Below are 7136 nucleotides of genomic sequence, written 5' to 3'. Positions count from 1 at the left end.
GAAGACATCTCATTGGTCTGCCACATATAAACTTGTAGTACCTAAAGTCAAGATTATGCTATTGTGTTTTCCATTGAGACATTTCATGGAAAGCTGTTAGCCTCCTCATCTGTTCTGAAATCTGCACCTCTTCTCAAGCTAGAGACTTGAGAACATTTTTCTCAGAGGATTATAGGAAGAGCCCTTTTCCCTGTATTATGACCCATTCTGCATCCTCTTCCAAATCAATTTGAAAATATGAATCAAAGGAAAAGCCACTCTAGAACATATTTTTATGATGGTAAATGTGCATTTGGCAGGACATAACAATACCTTGATCCCTTTACTTTGACTTCATGCCATTAGAAGCCATCTAATCATATCTGTGTGATGATACATAGAAATTGCAATAAAGATTTATGCTTTTCAGTCTAAAAAATCATCCACTAAACAACATTTTCTCAATTGTGGCCTTTGCACTAAATCTTTTGGCCATGACTTTAATAAGTAGCACCAAGGCATTTTGCTCCCATATAAGAATAAGCCCAAAACTACTGTGAATACATTTCAAATATAGTGGAACAAAAGGTGACATGCATCTTTTTACCAAACTCATTTATCTTTTGAGTCCTGTGAAAAAGAAGACGTGTTAAAGTCCTGCTAATGCAGAGAATATCAAAAGAAGCATGTCATATTTGAAATTCAGAACTGATATATGAGTCAGCTCTGTCTTTTGCTTCTTTATCTTGGAGGTTCATGGCTCATTCACTTACTTGAAGGATATCTGTCAGAATGTCTTTAGCCATTTCACAGACTTTATTCTACAGTCCTGGACAAAGTCATAGCAAAATTTCATTTGAGACTATTTTGTATACCTTCTGTAGTTTCCCTCAAACTTTTTTAAACTTGGGGAGAAATGGGAATGGGATTGTATTAAGATCTTACTTAACAGAGGAGTATCAGAACATACAAATAAAAAAAATACCAAAAGCAGCAATTTTCTGGTGTTCAGTGTATAACTCCATTAAAACTTACTTGTTGGTTGCTGGTCTGTTTATTTAAAAGGAGAAAATGCACCTCCTGTTATGCTATGCAGAAAGAAAACAAAAGGAAATGGCCTCGAGTTGCACAAGAAGAGGTTTAGATTAGATATTAGGGACAAAAAATTTATGAAAAGGGTTGTAAAGCCTTGGAACAGATTGCCCAGGGAAGTGGTGGAGTCGCTATCTCTGTAAGTGTTCAAAAAATGTGTGGATGTGGCACTTGAGAACATGGTTTAATGGTGAACATGGTGGTGGTGCTAGGTAAATGGTTGGACTTGATGGTCTTAAAGGTCTTTTCCAACTTTAACAATTCTATGATTCTAATTTGGAAGGGTAAGTAGATAAGCAGCTAGAATAGAAGGATCCTTTACTCCTTTCTGTCCTTTACCCAGCTTTTATTGATATTACCATTGTGCCTCTTCTGAAGCTTCTTGCACTGCCTGCTACCAGAGCCAGATCAGCAGATTAGACAGGAGGTTACCCTAGTATGATAGATCTGTCCATATGTTTCATACTGAATTTACACTCAGATGATAACAGCAGTCACTTTTTTTTTTTTTTAAGTAGGCCAACTCTCCCTCATGCAATTGTGTCAACTGCTTAGGTTTAAAAATAATTTTGCTAAAAAAAAGTCTTCATAGTAATAGAATCCTAAAATGTAAGATAATGAGATAAAAATTATATTGCTCATAAACTTCAATAAGGAGGGGTAAATCTTAGCAGTTTTGTATTGCTCATTTGCGTTCCAGTCTTACTTCCTTTTCCTTCTATTTTTTTCTCCTCTCCCAGCTGAATAAGATAAAATTCTGCTTCATAGAAAAAGCAGAGGCAAGTAGAGACAAGCAGAGATCATCTAGCAACTCCTGTTCAGCTACTGCTAGTTTTATTAAAATTTAGGAGTCTTTGTTTTGCTTTACTGGGGAAAAGCCCTATAAACTTTTTGTTGAAGAGGACATTGTCTAGCAGTCACAGGTTTAGTCCAACTATTCTGCTTCAGAACACAGGCCTGCTGCAGAAAAGTCCTAAGGCCAAGAAATTAAAAGGAAGCTATGTGGGAAAGATGGAATCAGAGAAGTGAGAGAGGAAAACTATTCAGGAGCATGAAGAGAAGATATAGTAGATAAGGCTGAGTAGCAAAGAAAATGGGCCAATTCACCTGTCAGTTGACTTTGTGACAATTGTTACAGCACAGAAGTCTTCTCTCAATTTTCATGCATTTAATGTCATATCCAGAAATCCTTATGATGTTACAGAAAAGCCTTAATAAGCCTTTTTAGCTGTCTGGCATCATTCTTCTGATCATCTAGTTGTTTCCAAAAATGTTACCTCTTTTCCTAAAAAGGTTGAGAATATTTCCTGTACTTCTGCTTGAGGCAGTTTCCTAGAATCACTTTGCTTCCATATAGAGACAGTAAACCAGAATTTATTTTTATTGTTCCCCGATCTCCCGTTTCCTCCCTACACCCTCTGTCAAGTAAGGACCTGTACTCTTGCTATTTCTTCTGAAGCCTCGTTTCATACAAGAAAAGCATTTAATTCATGTGCCGTTGTTGTGTCTAGAAAGTGCTCTGAAGCCAGAGGCAGTGATTCTGGATGCATATATTTTTAGATAGAAAATCAATTTTTGGCTTCACTCATAAGAGAAACTGGTTTAAAGAAACTGAACCAGATCTCTTATTTCACAGCTTCTGAAGTGTGTCTGATTCCAGATAGTTTGAATATTAAAAGAATTACCAAAATCAAACAAGCAAACAGACCCTCTCCACCCCATCTTGTTTCTAATTATATTAGGAAAAAATTCTTTACTATGAGGGTGGTGAGGCACTGACAGGTTGCCCAGGGCAGTTGTGGATGCCCCATTCCTGGAAGTGTTCAAGGCCAGGTTGGATGGGGCCTGAGCAACCCATTCTATTTGAAGGTGTCCCTGCCCACAGCAGGGAGGTCGGAACTGGATGATCTTCAAGGTTCCCTTCCAACCCAAACCATTCTATGATTCTATGATCTCACAATAGTATCTAAAGGAAAAAATAGGATAACTGTGATGCAGCTTTTTCTGCTTATGTAAGTGAAATATTGAGGGGAAAGTAGAAAGTTTGTTTTAACTTACTGCTTTGTTAAAACAAAACAAAAAAAATCTCTGTAGTCTAAATTCGGTATTCTCATGAGCTTTAGCAGGGAGTATAATTCCACAAAGCTTCAGGTTGTTTTGTTTTTTGTTTTTTCCTGACACTATGCAGGGACATTCTCAATACTACATAAGCCTTTGGAAAAATAGTTTGAAAAACTTAGTATCTCTGCCTAGCTGCTGATTATGAAAACAGCTAATACAGCAACTTTTGAGGAATGTAAACTGTATAGAGCACCAAGGTTAGACAAACGGGAGACAATAATCACAGGTTTGTAAGTCTCTTAAGTGGGAAGAGAGTGGCTGGAGGAAGGCTCTGCCCTCGGGAGCTGCCTCGGGCCGCGCCAAGCAGGACGCCGCTCAGAGCGGCAGCGGGATCAGCTGCGCCCGCTCCCTCCCGAGCCCGACCGGGCACCTGCGGGGCGGCTCCCTGGGCCGGCTCCCGCTGCCATTGGCCTGGCGCTGCTTCCCGCCTCCTTTGAAAGCTTGGGAAGGGCGGGCGGCAGTAGTGCCTCGGCAGTCGGGCAGCAGGGTCGGGCCAGGAGCGCTGGAGGCCGCAGGTAACTCGGGCAGCCCGCGGGGCAGCCTTTGCTCTCGGAGTTTTTCCTCCTGGGGATTGAGGTGGGCTCGGTTAGGCTGGGCTGGGTTGGGTTGGGCTGGGCTGGGTTGAGCTAAGTGAGCTTCACTAAGGTTTCTTTGCTCGTAGGTTCTTCATACAACGTGGTAACGCTAAAAGAAGTTTGTGTGCTTAGTATGGCAGTGCTTCTCTTGGCAGCTTCGTGCTTTATAGGAAGTAGTAGGCTTCTTTTGGTGTTTGTGTTTGTTTGGGTTTTTTTAAATGCTTACTTGGTTTCAGCTTCTATTGGCTTGTTGGAGTAGGCTTGCTATCTGAGCAGCTGAATCAGTGCTTGGGCTAGCTGTGATGACTTATAAAGGTGTTTCTTAAGGCCCTTAGTAGTAGGGGGCAGTAGTAGGGCAGTACTGTGTACTTTGGAGCTGGTGCTTATGAAGTAGTGATGGAAAAACTCGTCTTACAATTTCTTTTGTGGCTTATCTTTTCATCTACTTGTTCGGTTGCCAAAACATAGTGACATTAATTGTGATTTTACAAGGTAAGTTTTTTTGATCCTGTTCTAAAACCCTTGGTGAAGAAAGAGAACTAATGAATGATTGAAATAATAATCTGGAGACCTAGAATTCACGTCATTGCTGAAATGCATTTAATTCCAAAATTGTAGAATTTCTTTTTGTTAGGTGGTGTTAAATATTTAGCAAGTGTATGCTGATGAAAAATCTCCTTATGATTTAATATTCTACCAACATTGGGCTTCAGTGTGTTTTATTCTTTCATAATTGGATGGGAATAATAAATCATTTTGGAGTTACTTCATCTGTTTCAAGGTAGGAGTATCAACTAGCACCTTTGAAGATATAATAGAGCTGCTGTGAGAACCAGGGTGCAGAATATGTTAGACCTGAACAGAAATAGTTTGCAGGATTGCTCTGATCTATATGCTACTTGGGAAAAAGGAAGGAAGAATTATGAGGGACTATAATTATGGGTGTGTATGGTACACTTAAGTACAAAATACCTATATATGTTTTCATCTGCCTTTAACAGCTGCAATGAAGGCTACAAATACATGTGAGCTCCTTAGAACATGTGTACTTCAGAACAATTAATTAGTTCTGAAACTACTCAGGCTGAGCACAAGTACATGTTTTTCCCTATCACATTTCTGCACAGATGTCTGATATGGCTTGGCTACACAAGTAGGCTTTTTTTTTTTTTGTACCACTGTTTATTCTGTCCATAAACTGTAAAGTCAGCTTGAACTAGAAATTTCTATATGGTTCTTGTTTCCTCCCCCCAGCAAACCCCATCTTGCAGCTTCAGTTCTCCCATGGTAGAACTAAGCAGGATTCTGATGGTAGCTGCTTTTGAGAACTGCCTGGGTGTCTCTTTGGAGATAGTCAGAATTTTAATGCACAGGCTGGCTGTGTTCGTTTATAGAATTACTGTTTCCAATAATATCCCTGCTGATCTCATGAAAGGGGGGAAAAGTAAACAGTAATGAAAAAGATACTGGGTTTGTTCCAACTGAAAGGAACAGTAATTTTTTTCCCCCTCAAAACTCACTTCTGTACTCTCTCCCTCCCATCTGCCTCCCTGGGAGGTAGGGGGATTGTGGCTTGTATGTTAATCTCCCCATGGAATTATGTATGCATAGGAGGTTTTTTTCCTCATAAAATAAGTTGTCATTTTGCAAGTCTTATGTTCTCTCTTATAATTTCTGTCTGAAAACGTTCTTGTGAAGTTAATCTAGTTTAAGGAAAAGAGATGTGCTGCTAATTCCCCTGACAAGTTTTGTGACTTCACAAATACGTCACTTGCTTTCAAAAGTTTGTTGTTCTGCAGGACTTGCAAACAGTAGTTAGCAGATTAGTTGAAGACCCTCTCCTGCAAGCTGATCCTCACAGATGCACCTCTGAGCTCAACAGGAGCTCTGTGACCAAGTTCTACTCTTCAACAGGTCATCTGCAATGAGGCTTAAAGGCTGGGTGTGTGAAGTGTAGCCTTGAACAGAGTGAACTCATGTACTGCTATTTTTTTTTTTTTTTGCTCAAATGCAGTGGGAATAATATTTAAAGTAAAGGCAGTGTTTCAGATTACTTTTATAACTAAATAATTTGGAAAAGTGCCACTAAAGTTTCTAGTCTTTCCTTTTAAGCTCCCTTAAATGGCTTTGTTAATGTAGAAAAATAGGGGGGCCTCTGTTTAGCTTTTGCTATACCTATATGTATATTTGCCTGTAGATTTTTTTTTTAACTCTCCTACTATTTCTGCTCTTGAAGTGTTACTCTTTCAGGTTTTATCTTCTCTGTATAATATTTTGAAGTGAGACACAATTCTACAGGGGCTTGCATGTGATTAAGTGTACGCAATATGTAAATGCTTTCGTAAGCAGATGAAAGCAAGGACCCTTCCCTGCCCATGGTACCCCTATGGCTTTTCTGGATTTCATTTTAAAGGACCCAGCTATGAGAATTGGAGGGTGGTGGTGGGTGATCACGGTGGCAGTAAAGAGCACCGTGAGGTTCCAACAGACTTGGATTCAGCACTACAGGTGTGTTTGTGCATTTACCTAGCAACAGGAACAGCAGTAGCCTAGCTGAATTGTTTATCTGGTTAAAACAGACTGTTTGCATTAAGCCTGCAGAAGATAAAACTTAGAAATCCTGGCATCCTGTCTGTACCAGTGCTCTGCCTGTTGCTGTTTGGATCAGGGTAGTTTCCCTGTCCCACAGAACTCTGAGAGTGCAGAAAATTTTTCCACCCTGTGCTGGAATAAAGCAGATTCCCCCTTCCCCCAGGCTTTTGTGGAAAAAAACAAAGTGCGAGCAACCCAAGCAGAATAGCCAATAGCTGGGTGAAGGGGGCTTTCCAGGGGTGTGACGAACAGAGGGTCAGGTGCTTTCCTCGAATCCAGGGCTGCGTACCGGGCCGCCGCTCTGCCGTGCGCCCGCTCGGCGCTGCAGCCGGGTCACTGCACGGCAGGGCAGGTGTGTATCGGCCACAGCGAGTTTCAGTGCAGATGAGTTGACACCCTCTTCCCCCTCCCTTCCTCCCTTCCCCCGCCAATCACGTGTTTGTTACACTGGAAATACTCCCAACAAAATCTGGCTGCTACGTAATGATGGGGGAACTCTTTTGAAAACAGAAAAGGAGGGGAGAAAAATACTCCTCCAATCCTCCCCCTCCCCCCCAAAAATGCTCCAAAAAAAACAAACAATAAAAAAGACACTCGCAAAAAAATCCAAACAAAACCCAGAGGAAAGCCAAGTCCACAGACGAGGGCGAAACCCGTGAGAAGCAGGGGGTTCCGACGACAGTCATCCGTCATGTGAGCCCCGAGTTCGGGGAATCAAATCCCCCGGCCAAGCCGGGAAGCCCGTCCCTGCGGCGGCGCTGGGCTCTGGCCTGGCTG

At 41.4% G+C, this 7136-nt stretch overlaps 1 protein-coding gene across 4 annotated transcripts in view; it reads left to right on the top strand.

Moving 5' to 3' along the window:
* The first annotated feature begins 3021 nt into the window (after positions 1–3021).
* Positions 3022–7136, top strand: part of SGMS2 (sphingomyelin synthase 2) — a 41948-nt gene continuing 37833 nt past the window's right edge. For 3 of the 4 annotated variants that reach the window (XR_001920622.2, XM_018072371.2, XM_018072395.2), the window contains exon 1: positions 3561–3707. The gene's annotated coding sequence lies outside the window, so the exon portion shown is untranslated. Of the gene's footprint in view, positions 3084–3560; positions 3708–7136 lie in introns of those variants that run through there. The other variant, XM_018072388.2, reaches the window with a different exon arrangement.

The sequence above is a fragment of the Manacus vitellinus genome, unplaced genomic scaffold (genome assembly GCF_001715985.3).
Source record: "Manacus vitellinus isolate BGI_N305 unplaced genomic scaffold, ASM171598v3 scaffold_0_pilon, whole genome shotgun sequence".
NCBI lineage: Eukaryota > Metazoa > Chordata > Aves > Passeriformes > Pipridae > Manacus > Manacus vitellinus.
This window is presented reverse-complemented; position numbering and strand designations above follow the sequence as displayed.